Here is a 22,752-nt window from a genome sequence, read left to right as displayed (position 1 = left end):
AGCTTTCAAGATGTCGGTTTTAACACGCAGCAAGAAGTGAATAGCTGAAACATGAATAACAAATTTGAGTTTATTAGTCGCGCAACCATGACCGCTATCACGTTATGTTGTGTTCGTCAACCTCAAAACATACCCAGTGAAACCAGCATTCATGTGATCATATCTGTCATTTTTTTTGCAAAGCCATAAAAATTTAAAAAAAAGGACCGGTGTAACGACCAGGAGGCAGCCACAAGGGTCGCCAGCGCACGCCGGAGCTCTAGGTTTCTGTTGGATGCAGTGTACCAGAAGCGAGAGGAATACGTTCGTCAGCGTAACTAAAAAAAAAAAGAGGTACAAAGACTCCCAGACCATTTGTCCACCCCCGGAGACATGCAGTAAGATCAGTAACAGCGAAGTATTGACGGGGCAACAATTTACTCTTTCATGGGCAAATATCGAAAGTTCCAGGAATATATGGGAAACCTAATTAGAGCGCCTTCTATTCGTTGTTGCTATTTGCGCTCGTTCATGTTCTTTTAGCACTATGCTCGAAAACTTGTTTGAGCCAGTGCCGTTATTTATTGGTTTGTCTTTAAGTTTGCCGTTAAAGTTAAAAAAAAAATATCCTGCGGAACACACTTGAAACGCTCTGTCCTTTAAGTTTAGAATATACAATTCATAAACCGGCTGATCATTATTTTTATGTTATTCTTTGTAGCTAGAGCAGGGCACGACTAAATAAATATCCGTTTGGCAACAACAGCCCGTGGCCCGCATTGTGCTGCGTTACTCCGCTAATCATAGCAGCTACAAAAATCCACATTTCAGCGTTTCACTCTATGAAACAGGTCAGAGGTTCCCGAAAGACTTGGGCTTGTCAGTTAATCCTGTGATAAGCTTTTTACTCGAGTAACGAAAAAAGCTTTAACAACGGGCTTCTTCTTCTTCTGTTGTTGCCAGGAAGAATGAAAAGGAAAGTGCACAGGCCTGCTCACTGGCTCTAGCCGAGCCACAATCGCTACCACGTGCTGATAGTAGGAGAGTTAAAAGATGGGATAGAGAGACAGGATAGAAAAGACGCGCGGTATAATGACCCAGGACGATCCCGGAGGCAGTGCAGTACCGGGCCAACCGGTGGCGGAAGAGAAGCAACCTTCAAGCACTCCGCCACATTTCCAAAAATAAGTATAATAAGTTGGGTTCAAATTGGACCCGTATCAGATATTCCTCAAACCACCACCCGGGTTAGTTTCTTCTCTGAGAGGGACAGTGTGCGGTGGTCATAGATGTGGACGGAGTTCCGCTGTCGACTATATTGAAAGTTTCTTACCTCAAGCTCCGCTGTGAGGCTAGCCTCTATCGGCATTAGGTCACCTTCGTGGACGTGCACGACACTCTTTACCCTCCTTGTTGTGACTGGGTGCTCGCCATGCACCGTTATTTGTTAATCGCGGAGCTACTGGCTGCGATCGGTGCGTTGTGCAAGCATTCTGTCTGGCAGGTTACCTCATCGTCTTGGCGAGACTCTTGAGCAACGCTGTCACTGCTTTCCCTCTGGACGGTTCCCGTCGACGAATCGATCCTGCAATGCGGAATAACCGAAGCAAGTAAATACATATTTGCGTGAGAATTCTTTATGACGAGAAGTTTGGTTTGCTCGATGAGTTGCAACCCTTTCTATTATAATGTAGGTCGCTTTATATGGAGACGAGTGGGCTGTTTATGCAGTAATGATGGTTGCGTTCGGCTCCTAAGGGACATGTTTCGCAATGCCGGCCCGGTCGTATATTCGCTGCGCTGTGGCTGCCTAATCGAATAATAGGATACCCGAATAGTGCAAACCCGCATAAAGCTGCGCATGACAGCAAAGCCAACTTTAGAAAGAAAAATTTCAAGGGACATTGAGGACAACTTGAAGTTGGCATATATCGCTAGATTACAACATTCGAACGATAAAGCGCGCCTTTCACTTGAGCGTGTAAAGCGAACCTGTCGCTTTACAAGCACTTAGCAGTAAAGTGAGAAATAATTCTTTCAAAGCGGCTGTGTGTCAGTTCTATCACGCATCTTCGGTGGGTCTAAATTACAGGGCGGGAAGGGGGGGGGCGGGAGGAGAAGGGATAAGCTGGCGGCCGGCTGCGTTGAGGTAAGCATCAATTGCTTCGCCTCACACGCGGATGGAACCACCTGTTGTTGCCTTCTGCGCTTGTCTTCAAATACTTGGCGCAAAAGCAGTTATCCTCGTTCATCGGGTATGGTTTTGAACACCTCGTCTATTGACTTGCACCTTTTCTTTCCATACGCAGACGACGTCTAAAGCCTGTCCGTGAAACTTCCTGCGCGCGCTGTTCCTTTACGAAGTAACCTTTTTTTTCAACAGGAAAAAAAAAAGAAAGAAAGAAAGAAAGAAAGAAAGAAAGAAAGAAAGAAAGAAAGAAGGAAAGAAAGAAATAAAGGAAGGAATCCGACTGCCACGCGGTTTATCTTAAGCGCGCAGGACAAGGAAACGGGGCAGCTGGCGTGCAAAGACGCGGTCGCTCCTGACTTCTGCTCAAACGACCGCCTACTACTGTGCGCCGGCTACTGTGCGCCGCCGATTGCCCACGAGTCGGCTACGCTTTGAGGATCATCCTACGTCGCCACCAATGTTTATTCTTGCGCTCTGGTAGCCTTCCTTTGGCTACTTTCTCACACACGAGGTGGCAGTCGATTGTGTCCGGACTGGTTGTTCACTAGCTAGAGACGCTTCTCAATAAGGGGTAGTAAATTTGGAGTATGTACTTAAGGGAACTGACCACCACGACGTTCGACTGCTTGTTTCTGGACGAAATATGTGTAACTGCATTCAGTTTGCAGAAAAAGGCACAAAGGCCAAAAAAGGGCGACAAAAGCTCCCCTTCTACTGGTTTCTCGACCATTCGTGCATCGAAATACAGATTGCAAGATGTGTTGACACTGGCCATTGAGAAGTTATGTCATATTGTAGGCTACGAAGTGGAACCTAAATGGCATTTATGAAGCTCTAAAGAGAAAATAAGCTGGCTACATTGCAGCAAATACACTTCCATATTTTTAGAAGTTGCTTTTTGTCTTGGTGAATTTCAGAAAACAATCTGCATTCGTATGCCAACAGAATGCGATTGGCGCCCGGAAAGAAAGTCACCAGTGCTATGCGTATCTGGTGACGTCAGAATCTTTCTACATTTTACTTTGATGGCATGCAAAACTGGTGCACGCTGGCAGAAGTGGATCGCTATTGGTGGAGACAGGATAAAAAAGCGACCTGCACCTTTCCCTCTAGAGAAAAAAAAAACTGCAAGCTTTTAATTTAATTTAACATCTCCCAATTCTATCACTCAATAAAAAACTTGCGGAAACAAAACTCTAGCAATACCGTACGTAGAATAACGCGATCATAAACTTAAGTGTGTGCAAAAAGCTTCTGAGTTGCCCTTTAAAGCCGGTAACCGGATTCGCCGTGTTTATCTTTTCTCACAACACCTCGAGCGCCCGGAACCTCTATCCCAGTTTTTATCGTCTGAGCTCACGTCGTGTTTATTTTTTCAGCTGCCCCCTCCCCCCCCCCCCCCCCTCTTCCTGGGGGGCCTCGATTTATTTTCGTTTTTAGCACTTGTCTTTTTTTGGTGTTACGCGGAGCTAAATCTCAGCTTTCGCTCACGCGGAAACGCGTTGCTCTGAGGGTCAAGAAAAACACTTTCACCTGCCTTGTCGCCCGGAAAGAGATAACTTCCGTGTGTATCTATGGCTGGTTCTACATTCCTATCCTGGCTTCTAAAAATAAGCAAGATAACAGCCGAAAACACGTAGAAACAGGATTCGCTGCTTAAGAAAACGACGGTCACGTAGTTCTGTCGCTGTGGGAATCCGAGCGACACGCAGCTGACGTCAGTCGTCTGATTCTATCGCATCTCTAATAAACGCCTTCACACGAAACAACCTTTATTCAAGCAAGGAAAAAGTTTCAGCTGTCACATAGCGAGGAGGCTTACTGAAACATCAATTCGTGCAAAAGCTAGCTTCAAGAGCAAAAGAGCCAAATGCTTCTGTGGTCGTAATGCTGCAATGATAGGGGATGGAGCAGTTATTTTATCTTGATCTTGATTTAGTTGATTTACCACAACCACTACCACCGCTGCTGAAACTTACACGTCGGTATACAAGAGCTCATTCTTTGCAGAAGCGAGTTAAACGAGCCATTACCATTGAAAACGTGCCGGCAAAGTTAGAAGGCTGAGAGCATATACGTGCTGATCAAGCGAGGGATGTATGACGGGCACTGCGAAAGATGGCAAGCTTTCTCCGCCCTTTTTACTGCGAGTGCATCCCACGTCACAAGATGTGGGCCAAAGCTGGAGCGAATTCTGGCGACGAGTGCCGTTGCTTTGAGTACACCGTCAGTGGTCGATAATTGAAAAAGAGAAAACACAGCCGAGATTGTTAGGTATATAACTTGACGGACATTTATAATTCACGTCATGGAACCAAGAGCCGGCATGCGTGTTTGGGAGCCGTGTAGCCATGTTTGGGTCGAAAGGAGAATCCTTTTGGGAAGCGCATACGTGCACTTCTGGCAAAGAAATCTCTTCACCAGAATTCTTCTGGCGAAGAAGAATGTCTGGAGGAGAAGTTTTACAGAAGTGCAGAAGGAAAACGCTTTCCCCATAAGCAGACTGGCCAAGTCAGCCGCGAAATGGTGCTGAAGAGAAACCCACTGCTTGGGCGACCAAGATTACTGCACTGAGGACTATAAAAGCAATAGCCGAGATATGTTCCACAAGATTTCTTCCACCGAATCCAGCCACTCATTTGTTATGTTCTAGCCATTGTCCCAGTACTATACAGGCTCTGTATCAGAGACCACACGCGTTGTCTTCTCCTTAGGCTGTCGTTACAGCATTATTACAGACGGATTCTTTCTTCCACTTGCGCAGAGTCATCATCTCGTTCGAGCACGAGAAAATAACCGAAGCAGAAGATTAGGGAGGAAGCATAATATGTAGGAACCGTATTTCGCCAGCTGTCCTCTGTTGAAGCTGCTCCCTTGTTTCCACCGGTCGATGCGACAAGAAGTAGACTTGGTTAGTAGTCGGTTGTTTTTTTTTTCATTTCTTTCCCCTTTCCAGTCTGCTTGTCCCGGAGACGCAGGCAAAGCATTTCTCGAGACAGCCCGGACAAAAAGAAGGAACATTAAAATGTCTGTCTCAAGTTGTGTAGCGATAGCTACATTACGGTAGCATTTCGAGCCTTCAGCGTGGCTGCGCCGCCACGCTGTCACGTATTGGTCACGTGGTGTGGAGCAGCTTCCGGCGGCGCGGCGCCGTGGCTGATCACGCGGTTCGTCACGTGGTTGGCCACGTGACCAAGTCCCACTCAGCCAGCTGTAGCTATCGCGTCACTCCAGGTTTAACCAGAGCTAAACCACCGCCATTTTTTTTCGCCCCTGTGTCCGTGTCATCATCCACAGTATTGGTTGTTTTTAGCTCAAGTTGGCTGAATATTTATGCGCTGTCGCTCCAACTCACCCCACAATTTAGTTTCGGTGCTAACATATTTTGCATACACTGGCACACTTGCGCCCTCTTGGCGTTTTGTGCGACTCGCTGTCACGTGACATGATCAGGTGCGGCGCTTTCTTTCCGTTCCTTTGTGACAATTACTCGTCACCAAGTCTGCTCTTGTAGATCCGTTCTGTCCCCAGCTTTCTATACCGTCCATCGTGACGAACTCTGTCATGGTAATGTTTATCTCAATGTCCAGCTCGCTCCTCGAAGGCTCATGCAAGCAGAATTCCTTCTTTGTGTTCCTCGAAGCGTGGGCAGTGTTTCTCTGCTAGATCGCACGTGTGTCATGTTCTTTGAAAAGCAGCGACGCCCAACGGGACACCGGGAAGTGGAATCTCAGCGACATACGGCGAAGCGTGTAATTGCGTCTGCGCCTGCCCCCATGCGGCAGAAAGAACATTGAAAGCTTGTAGCGAGAAAAAAAAAAAACAGGTTTGAAGCGATGAGCAGAACAAAGAAGTGAATCTGCTCAAGAAATAAGGGGCATACGCGACTACCGTGAATTCCGGTACTTAGTTTATATGCATGAATAATTGTTGAAAATTATGGGCTTTTCGTAATATGTACAAGCGCGGACCGTACAGCAATTCATTTTTAGATGTAGCCCTATGCAATGTGAAATGCCTAGCACGATTCTATTTATCGCGTGCGGAAAATCAAGGTGTGTACCATACACCGGGTGCAGAATGTATACCAATGGTTACCGTAGTTTTTCCTTCACTTGACTTCCAGTGCTGAAGGCTATAGCGCCGGCTATTAGGAAAAAAAAAAGAAAACGAACGTACAATTCAGTCGGATGCGGGCCAGCGTTCACTAAGCCTAAGGCTGCAAACGGAAACAAAGATTAGATGCAGTGGAGAGCAGGGCGTACTTCCTCTGCTTGACATTGCTTTTAGTCCCGTTTTCGTGCACTGTTTACCACATCGGCCGAGCAAACAAATATTGTCTCTTGCGCCGCTATCTCTGCTTGTCATGTTTTACGACAGCCTCCCACTGAGCTCTCTGTAACATGAATAACGCGGTTTGTATTTAGTGATAGTTACAGTGCTTACAAAGCGGCCTAATCAGAATTAACGACCAACGCACACGCGCGCACACAGAGGCAGAATTAAGCTGGTTTCTCAAACAAAAAAATATCGTATCATGCTCCACCACCGAAACGTGGCCTTGTGGTAGGGCATCCGCTTCGCATTCGGAAGGTGTTGGGTTCGATCCCCAATGCCGCCGGGTACCCAATGGTTTTAAATAGGTACAATATTTAAATGGGTGTGCGTTTCGCGAGACGGGAGGCATCGCGGAGACACAGTGGCGCTGAGGGAGTTGCCTTCTCTGCGGAAGGTCTGCTTTGTCCTCACGGAGGAGGAGAGGCCGTTGCGCTGGGGCGTGCGCGCGCCCAGGGACAGCGCATCGAGGCTATGCTCGCGTTCGAACCACGTTGGCCGAAGGGGTACCACCTTTAGCAGGCTGCGAGGTCGTTCGAAACTGGGCTTCGCCCGTGAGGGCCGCAAGCGAACACCCCTAAAGAATGCCGGGCGCCAGGCCGGGGGACGCTTGCGCCCATTTTTTACCGGTGGGTGTTCGGCGGCGGGCTTCCAACCAACCAACAAACCAACCAATCACCTGCAAACAGATCAACAGATCAGCTCCGTCTGATTTCAGGATTATAAAATAGTGTTTCGCTTTTGTTGCCCGTTGTTTACAGTCATTATTATTGATACTTCGCAGATGACGCCCGCCAGCACTGCAGTACAGGACGCGAGGCCCCGAGACAGGAGTTTCATTCAGGCTTCCATCGTTTTGTTACCGGATCCGAGTACCGGCTGTCTGAATTACATTCGCTGCTTGGAGCTTTATTTAGCGCGCGGCGTGTGTTTTGAATTATATTAAATAAACAGTAGCGAGAGTGCGACACTGTTACAGCTGGAGGAAGGCATTTTGTCCTCCTTGTTTTTGTTTTAAAGCTTCGCTGCACACGGCTAACTTTCTTTGGCATAACGCGAGCGACAGAAACATGTTGCGTTTATAGTTGAGTGCAGACGCTAGCAAAATTCTGTTGCTTTCTGTTGTTTTGATATTGCACTTGTTATCGTTGCAAACACGACGGCTGACTGAAGATAACAAGATTACAGAAGCAGCAGAAAAGAACGAAGAAACCGTCACTCTAAAGAGGTTGATGGATGATCTCCAGCGCTGTGAATGGTGGGAACTGGGAAATAATCTAATCACCGCAGTGCAGCAATTTGCAAAAAGCAAAAAAAAAAAAAATAGAGGCAGGAAGCTCTTCTGCGCGCAGCCACTTGGCTCGTGGTTTCAAATCAGGCCCATTTGAATGCTTCAGAATGAGTACGATATCATACGAGTCAGCTTTCAAGGTGCCAACAAGTATGGAAAGCATTAAGGAAAAAGAAGTTGCGCACTGGCAAGCTGTACCCTTTGGTGTGGTTTTGGAAGTGCTCGGTACAGAAGTTCAACAGAAGTGAGCTTCTGGGCTTCACTTCTGTTGTAGCTTTTGGTGTATGTGTTTTTTTTTAAATGACAACGAAATCAGGGGACTTGAGCGACATACAAACTGCCGCAGATTAAAGAGAATTTGCAGCGCATTCTAGAGGCAACACTATTCGCATCATATTGCCACATCATGGTGGTCAGTGTGGTGAAGGGGAATGGACTTTAAATTTGGTCTATTTAAAAAGGCGACCGTCCTGCCAGGGACGCTTTTTCAATATCATTTGCAGCGTCATATTCATCTGCAACATTATTTTGCCACTCTCTATACTTGAGCGTTATGTGAAATGTTTCAAAAGCTGCCCCCTAAAGAACTTCCACCTCTCAAAGCAAATATGATATATGTATTTTGTTTCGTCGTCTCGTGCGTTTAACTTTTGAAATCGGCGAAACTACTGTTTCATACGCCTTTCTAGCTTGTGCTGTAGTTGGTCCTTTAGGCGCAGACGCTTTTGGGTTTGATTGTAGAACCAGGGGGGGCACAGGTGCGAATTCACTGACAGTATATATGTCGTGTTCATCTCAGGTAAAGTAGCGGGTGTATGCGAAGGTGACGAGACTTCTATAGCTGAGGTTTGAATTACTTAAGAGACAAGATCGATAGGTTTGGCGTTGTAATGAAAAAGAAACCACTTTAACTGAAAATGGTAAAAAAAAGGATGTAGGTGCTGCCACCACCGGCCGTTTACTCAAGCTACCTGCGTTGGGTCGAGGACAGTTTGCGGATCTCTGAGGCTAGGCTGCGCGCTCATTCCCATTCGGGCAGTGATAACGGAGGATTTTTCGGTCTTGACTTCACGAGTTTGAACCAAGTGGCTGCAAAAGTAGTGAGTCTAATTTTCTCAGCAATAAATGCGGTTTTTTGTTGCCGTACAAACATCAACGCAGCCACGATTAGCCATACGAACAATGTTTACTAACAAAAGAAATTGGATGGAGATATCGTCAGTGTCCTTTCAAATAGCGAACTGCGTGCTTGGCCATACTTGTGCCTGCGGCCAGAAAAACAATATAAATACAGTTAGCGGCTATGACGGAGAGAGGAGCAATTAATGCATCCTGTCCGGAACGTCAGAGTACGTTCCTTTTCAAATTAATTGTAATAGGGGCCTGAACGTGAAATAGAAATAAACCCCATATTTGACCGTAATTTTTGCATGTGCAATCATTCTCGCACGACTTCGGTTGCACACTGATGTGCAGCGCTCTAAGTTTATTGTACGCGCTTTCGCCGCTTGGCAGGTCGTTAAACATTTCGTTGATTAGCTTAGTTTCCTGCGAATGGATTAGCTGAAGCATGTTGGGAATGCCACTCACAGGCGTTATTTTCTAGTCGGGACAATTAGTTCTTCTCCAGCTGTCCTAGAAATTGGATCGCACGCGTGAATACGCGCCGGTGACGCAACAAATAAAAAAAACAAAGCGCTAAAAAGAGGCAGAAGGTAGAAAAAATGCGCAAACCCCACGCATATTTGTTCAACTGGAGAGCTCATCACATATCTGGTAAATGGGCAGGTTCTGTTCTGCGGGGCTAATATTTCGTAAAAGGCTAGCTTAACGAATGCATTCCGCTTATGGAATGCAGTCGCTAACATGCTGTATGTATATTATGACATGAAACACCTAGTTGGGTTCACGATGAACGCTCATATGCTGAAGAACACTCAGGTGCTGAAGGATTCTGTCCGAAAAAAATTAGGCGCGATCAATTGGATTGATTCTGAGAAAATGAGATAGCATTTTTCTTTAACTAGGCAATCTACTCTACTTCTGATTCCATTGTCTTTCGCTCACCAATCAGCTTCGATTCATATTATATCCCACTTGTGATTCTATTTCAATTCTGATTTTATTTTGACTCTGTTCTTATTCCATTTCTATTTGTTCTATTTGTAATCGCTGATTTTATTCATTTTTGCTGAGTCATTCTAGTTCGTGGTCTTTCTGCTCTCCCATACAAGTGGAGAGGAGAATATTGGCAGTTGACAGATGGAGAGAGGGGAATACCTCTAAACGCCCCCTGTTAACTACCACAGTTGGCAGGAGGAGGCTACCTCAGTTTTAGTCTTCATGGCCCCTACAATCGCATTAATAAAGAACAGTATAGAGCGACCTAATAGCCGCACATTTCGCTGTGTTAAAAGCGCTGTAGCCGATGTTCATTATTTGTTCGAAGTGCACGCTTTCCATGTGGCCGATGCCTTCACCAGGCCTCATGGTGCGCCTTATGTACAGTTTTTCCGACAATTCCAAAGTTATTTAAATTGCCGAGATAGCGACCTTGGGCTTGAAAGGTGGTCTCCAGCGGCGACAGTTAACTTGGTATGAGTGGCTGCGTTTACGTGAGAAACAGACAAAGGAATTAGGCGGCATGGCGGAACGAAATATTGGGAAGAAAAAAAACACACACCCTCCTCCCCTTCATCGAACTTTGCTCCTCGGAGTGAAGACTCTATATAAACCCGCCTATGATGGACGCTTTGCCCAGACGAAGACAAGTGCCATTGTCGAACCGTTGGCAAGCACCTTGAAGCTTTTCCCTTCCTTGTTAGTTTTGCGATTATCAAGAACCATCTGCCCACCATCTCTCTACCGTGGTAAGTTTAATAATAAAGCCGCATGGCTGCGCACAGGCCGATGCTAGTTGTACCCACACCCTAACTACATAGCACTTTCCGAAGTTTAGGAATGCCAGGAATAGTAAATCTGTTGATTGATTGATTTATTTATTCCCATTACTTAAAGGACACCAGGCGCGCAGAGCTTTACTTCAGGTGTGGGTTGGACAAAGTTAACAGAAGAGTTGTTCGATGGGGATTTTGAAGCGATTGGAATTAGAGGAAAGGGTGAGGTTCATGGGACGATCATTTCAGTCGGTGGCTGTGCTGGCAAAAAAACGAACTGAGGTGCGTCTTGGTTCGCGCACGTGGCGAATAAAAGGCCATGCATTAGCTGATGAGGCTGGAGTGGTAACTAGACTCTTAGATCACAAGGCACTTTATGATTAAGTAAACAGGCAATATACAGGAACGTATCATGTTCCACGCTCTTTGCGCAATTAATTTATTGTCGTAGCAAAAAAACATTTTAGTTGACTATCGTTAATGAAGGCGATTAAAGTAAATGTGAAAAAAAGCCTCCGAATCTTTGTGCTGTTTTCATCTTCCAAGAATCTAGGCATTTTTCGGCGCGATGGCAAGCTTTGCAATTCGGCTTTAACTTTTGTATTAGCTACGTCCGTATTGTGGGAGAAGTAAAAAAAAAGTTAAATATGGCTGCAGGAATTTCAATTGATTCAAACGTAGGGGTTATTTTATTATGACGTTGGTCTCATATCATGCAGGTTTGGGCTTCACAGGAGTTTCATATTCCAGTTGCTTCTCGGAAGGAGGTGCATGAGCTGGGCGGCGCCGAAGGAACCCAAGGGTGCGGTCACTTGATGGCTGGAAATGTGATAACTTAAATGTTTCAAAGAAGAGATCGAAGAGATATTCGTGCAGTTCAGTAAGTATTCGTGCGAGGAATGCGATCGGCAGAAAATTAGGGATATCTTGCTAACATCGAGAAACATTGGATAATTTCGACACCATGCCTCGATTTTTGCCAGGTTGTTCTGAAAAGTTAGATTATCAGTAGTGTTTTATATGGGACGATAGATAACAAGATATTTATTAAAAAGACAGACGTTAAACGAGATGAAGTTCGGTAGGTCAATAATATACATGAGTAAGTAGAGAGCGCCAAGCACAGTGCCTTGTGCTAGGCTGGAAATAAGAGGGGTGAAGTTGGGAGAGCAATTCTCGGCAGGAACAAACTGCAGCCTGTTAATGAGAAAAATTTGATCCACTTGAATACAAAAAAGTGTTTAGGTTAACCTTGCAAGTTTTAGCCAGGGTCACCGTCATTAGTAATCTGAGGGTACGTGCTACATGCCCTCCACCCATTTGTTATTCTTCCAGTCATTTTAATTTCATGGTCCTGATCTGGGGTCACTACCTGTCCTAAGTAGATGTATTCACTTAACACTTCCAGCCCTTCGCTGCCTATAGTAAGAGGCTGTTCTACTGCAATTTTGTTGAACATTAGTTCAGTTTTCTGCATATTATTTTTTCGACTCACCATTCTGCTTTTCCTGCGTTTCAATGATCATAATTTGCAGTCTGTCCGTAGAGTTACTTACCAAGATGATGTCATGAAAGAATTGCTGATTGCTAAGTTATTCTATATTAAATCTTATCCCCAACTGTTCCCAATGCAGGTCTCTGCTACGGTGACGAGCATTGAGAGATGGTGCCTTCCTTCCTGCGACCATTTCTAATTGGGATTTTATTGCTGTCTTTATGGAGCACTACGGTGGTTGTAGAGCCGCTATAAAAATATTGCGATACTTTAGTGCGTAAACATTAATACGAAGGTGCAGAGTCTTTCACAATCGTATCCTGTATGTGCACCTCGGGAGCATAGAAAAAAGAGGAAGTAAAAGAAATCACATCAGTGTCTACTACTGGGAGTCGAACGCGCGGCGGCGCGAAAAGTTAAGCTTGAAAGGCAGCTGCGCGAAACCACTAAGCAATCACCGCTTCATTTTTTTCAACGTGGGATTTATTACAATGGTGCGATGTTTTATTACATTAGCTATCAAGAAACATCCATAAAACAGTGGAAAATCAACACACCTAAACAACGAAGAACGACAAAAGAGTAAATTCGGAGCACATAGCTAATATATCACAATACGGCACATCTAAGCAACAAAGAACAATAAAAAAGGCAATGAACAGCACAGCACTAAGAGTGAGTGCTATTCCGGTTCAATCTCGGTCTGGGCAAACAATTTTTTTGGCTGTACAATCATTCTACTTAAACGATCTTTAGCAGAAACAAGAGATTCCCAATGTCGGTCCATCATGCGTGTTTTCCAGAGGCCGTGTAATCCAATCAAAAATAACATATCTAAGGGTTCATCAACAAATGACAGTGCTGTGAGATATTGTACAGAATTTGGCTAAAATTGTATTTTTTTCAATGTCTATTACATGGTGTTCCAGAAGATTATTGCATCTTTACATTTCATGAAGCAATGTTCAATCATTTCAGGAGCATCACAGAGGCGAAAGTTAACCTCAGACACCAAAATACCCTTTTTCTCTAGCCATGTTTTTGCCGGTAATGTCCCATTGTGTAGCTTAAAGAAAAATGCTATTCTTCATAGCGAGAAAATCAAACAGAACAAAGTTAGCGAGTACGCCTCTTCATCGATTTCCATCTGCGGCGGAACACTTAGGCGCCTTTCCTTCTTGAAACCACCTCCAGTGTCTCTCTGCCTTGTACGACAGTGTTGTATATGTCGATAGTTAGTGCATAACACGAAAATATTCGCAGTGATTGCCCTCACGTAAGCATCTGCACTCCTTATCGTTCCGGTCAAAAGAAACCACAGAGCCTCGACCAGAAGAAAGTTCAGCATTTCTCTTCTGCCGGCCCGCAAAGACCAGATAAACTCCACGAAGCCAGGAACAATGAAAAGTCATTAACGACTCGCAGTTCCTCCTGGCGTAATCTTTCACACTCAGCGAGTCTTAGGTGGAAGTTTTTTTTTTCTCTAGTAACGACGGGTCGAGAGAAAAGTTCCGTGATTGCCCGAAGGCGCTCATCAAATTTCGACACTCTGAAAGCGGCGAAATTTTCTTTTCGGTGGTCCCTTACTCCGTGCCCGTCCAGCAGGCCAATGCGTTAATAATAATAATAATAATTGGTTTTTGGTGGAATGGAAATGGCGCAGTATCTGTCTCATATATCTTTGGACACCTGAACCGCGCCGTAAGGGAAGGGATAAAGGAGGGAGTGGGGCTTCGGTTTCCGCTCTTCTATCGCAGCCCTCACACTTTCCTTTCCGCTCACATTTTTACGAATGTATTGCGGCCAAGATATCGAAAATTGAATGTTTTTGTATCGACGTCCTCTACTTCAAGAAATGATATTTGTCTTTTTTGTCTTTATCTACAGGAAAGACATTATGAATACATCGACGGATTACTACGGAATAATTGTATTTACGAATGAACTTAATTAATAGTGTTATATATTTTTGCGGGGAGCAAGGCGGCGACGACACAGGCTTTGCCACGGGACAGAGTGCTCGCACTAGGCGCGTAAGCCATTAAATTATTAAATTAGGTCTCTGTTATTTTTCTTGCCGTGGTGATAATCTTCGGCATGCCGCCACATACCGATACCTTTCTGGAATTCACAGGACATTTCCTCCGTGAAATATGAAAAAAAAATTAGGCAGACACACAGGATAGACGCTGGCTACAAATGCTGCAGAAATTAATTTCTACCGATTATCCACAAGAGCCCTTGTATGCCGTTGAGACAATCTTCTAAGATTGCCTTAATGACAAAAACAATTTATGCTGGGTCCCTGCAGTTCTATTTTTTATTTTGGCACTTTATGTGAAATAAATATTGTTTTCTATAAAACAGAAAACCTACACTCAAACCTGTGCGCCCATGTGTAGAGTATAGATTTTTAGATAGATGAGAGGGTTTTATTCTTTACCTCTCAGAACATAAAAAAACACGTCTTCAAATCAGATGGACGGAACTCGATTATGGGGCGTTCACTGTATGAAGCAGCGACTAATTAGTTGCTCATTCACGAATACAAGTTAAGGGACGTGGAAAGCTTGCTATATTTTACCCCAATCCCTGGGCACCTCAAAGTGAGCCTGGAGCTCGCTTTTTTTCCGGTAGCTTTTAGGGCGGCTTTGCGCTCTATTCGCCCTGCCAAGAAAGCGGCAGTGATGGAGCACGCGCTTTTCACCGTGGCTCACGGCTCCGGGAACGGCAGTGGTTGCCGGCCTATTTTTCTATTTCCTTCTCATATGCGTCACTGAACTCCAAGTGTTGGGCATTCGTGTTCACTAGAAACGCTTATGGCACTCACGGCGGGCTCGTTACAGCAGGTAGACAGTGGCTAGGACAGTTGAAACTCATGAGTACCATGTACCCAAATACGCCAATCGACACCAAGCCCTTAGTCCCTAGTGGTCATGGAGAACTGACGAAGGTGTTAGTGAGACGTGTGTTGTAGTGTGTTGTGGTGGAAGAACGGTGTTGAAAGTGTACTATAAAAATGTACCCTCCTGTGTAGGCAGAACATTATGACCTCGAGCGAACCACAAGCACACAACATTATAATATTCCGCAAGGAATGGGGTGTAAAAGGCAAATAATTGTAGCGCGATCAACTTACTGTCCGCTGATCGCAAGGCATTAATGCAATAAGGTTAAAGCCCTCGTAGTATAGAAAATCCGGTGCAGGCGTTGTCGGCATCGGCCTTGTGAGCAAAAAATCAAGGGCATGACTCTTGCAGGTGGTGACCAGAAAAAAAACCTAGCAGGAAGGTTGGGCGACCAAGGTCCCGTGACCTTGCGGCCTCATCACAATCTGCTCACCGGATAGTGACAAAACAGCCCACCGTAGCAGGTGGCACTTAAATTAATGATTGGTCGTTCGGGAAGAGCAATTTGGGCCGCACAAGGCCCACCGCTTCCAGCACCTCCCATCGCAGGGCAGTGGCGCATCGCCTGACCACTGCACCACTGCGCCAGGAGGGGTATGAAGACCCCCAGTGATCCATGAATGTAGAGTAGAGAATGAACTTCTGCATATCTGGAAATTAACCAATTGCGTTATCCCGTCATACCCATAAGGCGGAGCTTAAGTGTCCCCTCCAATTTCTTTTTACCATGGGAATCGTTAATGAAGTCAGTCAGTCAGTCAGTCAGTCAGTCAGTCAGTCAGTCAGTCAGTCAGTCAGTCAGTCAGTCAGTCAGTCAGTCAGTCAGTCAGTCAGTCAGTCAGTCAGTCAGTCAGTCAGTCAGTCAGTCAGTCAGTCAGTCAGTCAGTCAGTCAGTCAGTCAGTCAGTCAGTCAGTCAGTCAGTCAGTCAGTCAGTCAGTCAGTCAGTCAGTCAGTCAGTCAGTCAGTCAGTCAGTCAGTCAGTCAGTCAGTCAGTCAGTCAGTCAGTCAGTCAGTCAGTCAGTCAGTCAGTCAGTCAGTCAGTCAGTCAGTTTTTATTTGCAGGAAAATCACACCATCCTGCGGGTGGCAGAGACTAAAGGCATGGTTGCCTGACGTGGTCTGCCCCCGTAACAAAAGGAGCAACCTACAGCAGTACAGCAAAGAGCTGGTACAAAAAAGAGAAGCTGCAGAGAAGTGAAACTGACATTGCTGGCTTTAGGGTTGGTTTTAAGGATTAAGGATTTCCGTTTTCGCTACTCGTGATGTTATCGCCTCTAATAATAGAAAACAGCTTATACATGTGACAAAATTAAAACTTCCTTTTAGCTAAACAACGGCGGGAGATCAGTGTGTACCGCACCTTATCATTTGGCTAACAGAGGTAGAGCGGAGGAGGAGGAGGAGGAGAAAACATTTATTATAGCAATGTACTGATTTGGGAAAGGCAGGTGGGCATGGTCGTTGCGCTGGGTAGCAGTCCCTATTGGGACGCCATTGGCCGCCCCTGATGCCCGTGCCAGGGTCCGCTGAACCTCCAGGTCCGAGCTGGAGAGGGCCACCTCCCAGCCCTCTCTAGTTGGCGGGATTATAACGACTATGCGTGTATTGTACTGGCGAGACCACACCATGTTGTATAGGTCTGCATACGGCGTTCAGAATTTGCATCTGCCCGTGAATGTTGGGTCCACGTGTTCACGCCTCCCCTGACTATACTCCTAAGTTATATTTTTGGGCAGCGGCTTAACTTTCAAAGTATTTTTCTATACCTCCGTAATGCCGACTCTGCATTCGGTGGTGGGGAACAGCGTGAGACTGAGGTTCCGGAGGACTTGTCTGCCAGCCCTGGTCATCGAGAGCCAGGCAAATTGGATTGTTTTGTGGGCCTCAGTCAGCTCCTGCACCGAGTTGTGGACATCAAGATGGTGCAGGCGCTCCGTAGACGCTTTGACAGGGAGTCCTAGCGCCCTTTTAACCGCTGCCCGAATCATCGCGTCGAGGTTCCCGCGGTCGCTCTCTCTCAGCTTGAGGTAGCGGGCTGCGTACACCACACGACTGACGATGAAAACCTGAACCAGGCAAACGATTTACTTTTGGAGAAGTCCACCGTGCTTGCCGCATATCCCGCCCATCATCCCACTAATGTGTCCGCAGGTGGAATTTATTTTTTGCATGGTCATAGCATTGCTAACACGGTAATCCAAATAGCCCTTGCAGTCGCCTTTGGCGTCGGTGAGTTGCGCGCGCCCGGCCTCGGTTGCCAAATGACTTCACGAATCTTGTCCACCTAAATATCGGACGCTGCATATTATTTGTTCGGTAGAAAAGCATAAATTTGTCTGCACCCGTTTCGACGCACGTCCGCATCCTCGGCAGCTAGCAACATCTATGTAAAGCCGAGGAAACGGCGAGAGAAGTGAAAGAAGTGCTAAAGAAACAAACAGGAAAGGATGCGTAGTGCAAAATATCGCCACTACTGGTTTACTTGCGTTACTTATATGCGCATGACGTTGGGACGCGAAAAGCAGGCAGCACGAGCGATGAAGACGACAAAGCATTTAGACCCGAGATGGCTCAAGGCTTGCCGACTGCCAGGAAATGCAGTTTAGCCGTGGTATGGCGCCACTAGAGGAGTTAGTAGTGTGGCATTGCTCCCCCTCTCTGAAAGGCACCGACTCGGTGTGGTAGCAATGGGAGGCAGGACCACAAGGGTAGTCGCACGTGTCTGGCGATTGGCGTAGACACACGCGAGGGGCTAGCGGGCGTGGTACGGCTTCATCCGGGCGACGTGGACAACTTCAGAGGTCGGCAGTCTAGAAGAGCGAACTGTTTGTTCCCTGGGGGAGAACTTCGTAGGTAACTTAACTGAGCTGGCGGAGCACCTCGTAGGGGCCAAAGTAACTGCGTAGAAGCTTCTCAGAGCGTCCTCGCATACGGATTGGGCTCCACACCCAGACTTGTTCGCCAGGCAGGTAACGAACATTTCGGTGGCGGAGGTTATAGCGCCGAGCGTCGTGAACTTGCTGGTGCCGGATGCGCTGTCAAGCGAGTTGGCGAGTGGCCTCAGCGTAACGAACAAATAGGGTAGCACCTATAACAGAGGGGGTAGCGCTAGCGGGAAGCAGCACTGCATCCAGCATGGTTGTGGCTTCGCGACCATGTACTAAACGAAATGGAGTGAAGCGTGTCGTTTTCTGGACCACAGTATTATATGCAAATGTGACATAAGGAAGTATGGCGTCCCAGTTCCGGTGGTTCACGTCGAAATACATGGAAATCATGTCAGCGATCGTCTTGTTGAGCCGTTCGGTGAGGCAGCTCGTTTAAGGGTGGTAAGCCGTTGTTTTGCGGTGACTGGTGCCGCTCAGGCACATAACCTCCTGCGTAAGGGCCGAGATGAACGCTGTTCCTCTTTCAGTTAAAACGATGGTGGGCGTACCGTGACGAAGCACAATGTTTTGAATGAAAAAGTTCGCAATTTCGTCAGCAGTACCGCGGGGAAGAGGTTTAGTCTCACAGTATCGGCTGAGGTAGTCGGTGGCGACCAAAATGTAGCGGTTAACCCGCGAGTACTCCGGAAATGGGCCGAGTGTGTCCATGCCGACTTAATGGATGGGAACCTGAGGTGGATAAATAGACTGGAGTAGGCCGGCTGGCTTAGTCGGCGGCGTCTTGCGACGCTGGAACTCGCGGCAAGTTCTTACGTAACGCTTCACAACTGCAGCATCCCTGGGCCAGTAGTGTTTTTGCCGTATTCGACAAAAACCCAGGTGACCAGAAGAAGATGGGTCATCATGGCTCGCCTGCAAGACTTCGTCGCTGAGGGCCGTAGGCACGACGAGTAGATAGACAGCTTCTGTTGGACTGTAGTTTTTCTTATACAGGACGCCGTCACGTAAACAGACCGACGACAGCCCGCGCGAAAAGATTCGCGGGGGAGACTGAGCGCTTCCTTCTAGATACTCAGTGAGGGGCCGTAGTTCACTGTCGTCTCTTTGGTGTTGAATAAGAATGGACGTGGAGATGGCGCCAAGAAGAATCGTCGTCGGAGTTAGCTCGGTTGTCCTCGATAGGAGCACGAGACAAACAGTCGGCATCACTGTGCTTCCTACCAGACTTATAGACGATGGCGACATCGAATTCTTCTGCCCACACAATGGCCAGGCATTCTTTTTCGGTGGTGGAATAGTTCGCCTCAGATCATGACAAGGTGCGGCTCGCGTATTCGATTACGCGTTCGAGACCATCCTGCCTCTCCACAAGGACCGCACCAAGGCCGATGTTGCTGGCGTCTGTGTGTAGTTCAGTGTCGGCTGACTCGTCGAAGTGTCCAAGGATGGGCGTACTTTGGAGACGAGTGCGGAGGTCTTCAAAGGCTTGCTGTTGCTCCTGGCCCCAAAAGAACGGTTCGGAATCTTTCGCGAGTCGGGTGAGGGGCTCAGCGATCTGGGAGAAGTTCTGCACAAAACGCCGATAATAGGCACAGAGACCTAAAAAGCGGCGCACACTGCGCTTATTGGTGGGTACAGGAAAAGCAGCCACGGCAGCAGTCTTATCGGGGTCTGGGCTAACCCCTTTAGCGCTCACAATGTGGCCCAGAAACTTCAACTCTTCGAAAGCGAAGTAACACTTTTCGGGCTTCAGGGAAAGACCGGCCGACCGAATTGCTTCGAACACAGCGCACATGCGTCTCAGGTGCTCTTCGAACGTGTCAGAGAAGGTGACAACGTCATCCAAGTACACGAGACAGGACTGCCATTTGAGATCGGCAAGAACGGTGTCCATCATCCTCTGGAAGGTCATAGGAGTCGAGAACAGGCCGAAAGGGAGCACCCGGAATTCGTACAGACCGTCCGGTGTAATAAAAGTGGTCTTTTCCCGGTCGCGTTCGTCTACCTCGATTTGCCAATAGCTGCTTCGTAAATCTAGCGATGAGAAGTACTTGCCGTGGCGCAGCCGGTCCAGGGAGTCATCAATACGCGGGAGAGGATAAACATCTTTTTTGTGACTTTGTTTAAACGTCTGTAATCAAAACAGAACCGTAGGGTTCCATCTTTCTTTGCCACTAGAACAACAGGCGACGCCGACGGGCTCGTCGACGGCTGTATCACGTCGTCCTTGAGCATTTCTTGAACATGGCGGCGAATGGCATCGCGCTCCTTCAAAGAGATCCGGTAAGGCGGCTGACATAACGGCCGTTGGTCGGCATCAACTATAATTCGGTGCTCTGTGCGCGGTGTCTGCCTAACCTTGGAGGTCGAGGCAAAGCAGTCGCCGAAAGACTGGATAACGCTTTCCAAGCAGCGTTTCTGGTTAGTTGGGAGGTTTGGGTTCACGTCCGTTTTTATGGGAGTGGTCGGTTCCTCCACTGATGCCAGGGTTCCGGACAAAGCGTGCTGCCTCGCGAATTCGCCGAGTTCCTCGAAATACGCAATATCTGTTCTTCCAGGCAAACACTGAGGTTCACGACCAAAATTGGTCACCAAGAGTTCGGTTCGGCCATTGTTCAGTTCAACAATTCCTCGAGCAACACAGACTTGCCGACCAAGGAGCAGCGACATGTTGGTTTCAGCGATGCCACGAATTCCGCTGCTGTTATCGCTATCTACGGTAACAAAAATGCTGGATCTTGGCGGGATCAAAACGTGGTCGTCATAGACGCGTAACTTAGTCCTGCGTGACTCGGGATCACCGTCAGCAGGGGGTTGATTGGAAAATGACACGACCAGCTCCTGAATGTTGATGACGGCACCGTACTCCCGTAGGAAATACAAACCGAATATCAAGTCTTTGGAGCACTCGGGCAGCACAGGAAAGCAACCAGGGAAAGTAGCACCGCGGATCGGTATTCGTGACGTGCAGACGCCAATCGGTGTGACCACATGGCCGCCGGTGGTGCGGATCTGCGGTCCAGATCACGGGGTCAGAACATTTCTGAGGGCCGTCGCTAACAGAGTGCTCATAACAGAAAAATCTGCGCCGGTATCCACTAGTGCGGTCACATCGCGGTTATCAGCGGTTACTGGGATTTCGGCAGACACCAGTCGGTCACAGCACGTGGTTATCGTTGAGTGCGTCGGGTGAGGTCGTCGGTTGGATCGTAGCAGGGAATCGTCGATTTCGGCAGAAACCAGGCGGTCACAGCGTGTCGTCGTTTACGTCGTGAGGCCAAGTAGTCGTCGGTCGGATATTAGCCGCGGATCGTCCGGTGGAGGCTCTTCAGCTTGGTCCAATAGCGGCGGCCCTACCCCCGGTGGACGCCGTCTTCAGTTTCCCCGATGTGGGGACGTGCCTCTGAACTGGCCAGAAGACGACGGGCGGCTTGGCGAGAAAAACCGCCTTGGGGATGGCGGCCGGAACTGGCGTCGCTGCGAGGTCTATGGCTGCAAATTATCGGACAGATATTGCTCGATATACCGCAGCCGTTCTCCGTATCGCGGTCGAGGTGCGTCAGGGGGAAACCCCGCAAGCCCATTCTGCGGTAGGGGCAGTGACGGAGGATGTTGCCGGGATCCGCGCAGTGGTAGCCGAGTGGCTTATTGTTTGGCGTACGTCAAACATGCGCTTTTCTCATGGTGGACTGGGACTCCTGCGGTACGGCGGGTACAGCTGGAATTGGACACTGCAGTGAAGGCACAGGAGTGACGGGGGAAAAGGCTTGCGCCACTGGCCCAGGACGGCTTTGTAGTGCTTCACTGTATGTCATCACGAAGGGTGCCGGCTGCGGAGCTGGTGGAGGCTGAAAAACTCGCCGGACTTCATCTCGGACCACGTCCGGTATGGCTGCGACGCTGGCCTGTGGAGCTTCGAAGCGAAGTTTCTCGAGTTCTTCGCGTACCAGGCCTCTCACAAACTCTCAAAGCTCCTCAGTGGGTAGCGACGTAGGCGTACAGTGGTGAGCGGCTGCTACACTCGCCTGACGACCGTAGTGCGCGCACGTTCCTGCAGAGAACGCGCCATGCTTTTTGCCTCCTTGGCAAAGTCGGCCACTGTTTTTGGCGGGTCACGTACCAGTCCGGCAAACAATTGCTCCTTTACGCCGCGCATTAAGTGGCGTACCTTCTTGGCCTCGGGCATAGCAGGGCCGGCGCGATTGAAGAGTCGCGTCATGTCCTCGATGAACATGGCGACGCTCTCGTTCGGCTGCTGCGACCTCGATTGCAAGGCGATCTCAGCCTTCTCCTTTTTTTTCGCTGGTGTTGAACGTGGCTAAGAGCTCTCGGCGAAAAACCTCCCAGTTAGTGAATGAAGCTTCATGGTTCTCATACCACGTCTTGGCCGAGTCCTGTAGTGCGAAGTAGACGTTCCGCAATTTGCGCTCGCCGTCCCACTCGTTGAAGCCTGCCACATGACCAAAGCTGGCCAAACAGTCTTCGATGTCCTCAAACTTCTCACCGTGGAACGAGGGGGCGACCGAGGTGTGTGGAGGACAAACGGCGGGGCATTCCCGGAATGCTGACTTGTCTGGGTAGCCGTAGAGGACGTCATGACCCTTGCCAATGTAGTGAGTTGGCCGAACTCGTGTTGTAGGCCTCGCAGAAGGCGGCTCACCTTGTGGACTGGTGTTGTAGCCACGCGTTGACAACTGACGTCAAAGGTGCCCTCGAGGTCAGCGTACATGGGCCGTGACCCATCACTTCCACCAAATATGTTACCG

At 47.9% G+C, this 22,752-nt stretch overlaps 1 pseudogene; it reads right to left on the bottom strand.

The window, feature by feature from the left end:
• Positions 1–1,071: 1,071 nt before the first annotated feature.
• Positions 1,072–1,207, bottom strand: LOC144126432 (U2 spliceosomal RNA; annotated as a pseudogene).
• Between the last annotated feature and the right edge of the window lie 21,545 nt (positions 1,208–22,752).

The sequence above is a fragment of the Amblyomma americanum genome, chromosome 3 (assembly GCF_052857255.1).
Source record: "Amblyomma americanum isolate KBUSLIRL-KWMA chromosome 3, ASM5285725v1, whole genome shotgun sequence".
NCBI classification, from domain to species: domain Eukaryota; kingdom Metazoa; phylum Arthropoda; class Arachnida; order Ixodida; family Ixodidae; genus Amblyomma; species Amblyomma americanum.
This window is presented reverse-complemented; position numbering and strand designations above follow the sequence as displayed.